Here is a 1,330-nt window from a genome sequence, read left to right on the forward strand (position 1 = left end):
ACTGCCCAGTTTGGGTGTGTAAACACTCCTTCAGTCTCATTTGCAGAAGCTAGGCAGGTTTTTATTTAATGGTTTTATTTCATATTATTGGTTTAATGCAGAAGAGCCAAGGGCTGCTGTACTACCATGTAGCCTGGAAAGGCATATTTGAGAGCACCAAGAGCAGCAGCCGTTTGACTGAACCAGGATCACGCCATTTGGCTGTGTCCTTTTCCCGCCACAGCTCCACTGTGATGTCCAGGAGCTGTGTCTCCTGCTGCACCCTTCTGTGGACATGTTTGTATGGGATAGGCCCATTGCTGATCCCAAAGGCAAAACCCTTGTGCCGGCTGAGAACTGGGCATTTTGAGATTCATCCATACAGTCCATCCCCAAAACACCTCTGTCTCCAACCCCTGGAAGGATCAAATCCCATCCCCTGGAAACACCTCACTCCCTTGGAAATCAAGACCTGCCTTCGGTGGTCATGGCAGGGCAATAAAAAGATGCAGAATAAGTACATGTTGGCAGGGCAGGGGGAAAGGAGAGGCAGCAACCAGCAGTTCCTCTCACAAGCTGGGGTCTGCTTCCCTTGCTCCTGGTGCTCTCAAACACAGCCCAAAACACAATCCTGCTCCCTCCCACCGCAGTCTTTTGCAGCCACTTACAGCCCTTTTGGGCAGAGCACTCCAGGTGCTCAACCCTGCATCCCACCTGTCCTCTGAAGCTCCACAGCAAATCCACAGTGGCTTACCATCATAAACATGGTGCCGTTAGCCAGGAACCTGTTTGCTGGGAAAATGGGCTCTTTGCAGCTGGGAAGTGGAGGTCTTCAGTGGTGGCTTCCCTTAACACTTGGAAATAATCTCATGCACTAAGGAGACTACTAGATACCTCAAGCACAAACTGAACACCCCTCACAGGAGGTCATATCTGCCTTGGGGTCTGCTGGGCTGGTAGACACCATCCCAGCCCCCTTCTACTCATACACCTTCAGGTCTCAGATGCAGGGTTAACCATCAGACCGATCCACCAGCTCCAAACTCTTCTGGAAACCTGAATTTGAGGTGTGAGTTGGGGAGGCACCCATTCTGCTTGACTCACCAGGGTCTCAAATTGGATTAAAAACCTATTTGCAGAACTGCTTCACTTTCTGACTTCTGTGCTACACCTGAAAACTTTTCCTTTTGGAAGCAAACATAGGGTCTCCCCAGGGTTTGCCTGGGGAAGTCTTTCCACTATAAACATTACCTACCAGTACTGGAGTCAGCCTCAGGCAAGCCAAAAATTCCTTCTCCTACCAAGAAACACTTTCCAATCAAACCAGACATTATTTTTTCCATTAATGGGT

Source organism: Acanthisitta chloris, unplaced genomic scaffold (genome assembly GCF_000695815.1).
Source record: "Acanthisitta chloris isolate BGI_N310 unplaced genomic scaffold, ASM69581v1 scaffold13548, whole genome shotgun sequence".
In the NCBI taxonomy this organism is placed as follows: Eukaryota; Metazoa; Chordata; class Aves; order Passeriformes; family Acanthisittidae; genus Acanthisitta; species Acanthisitta chloris.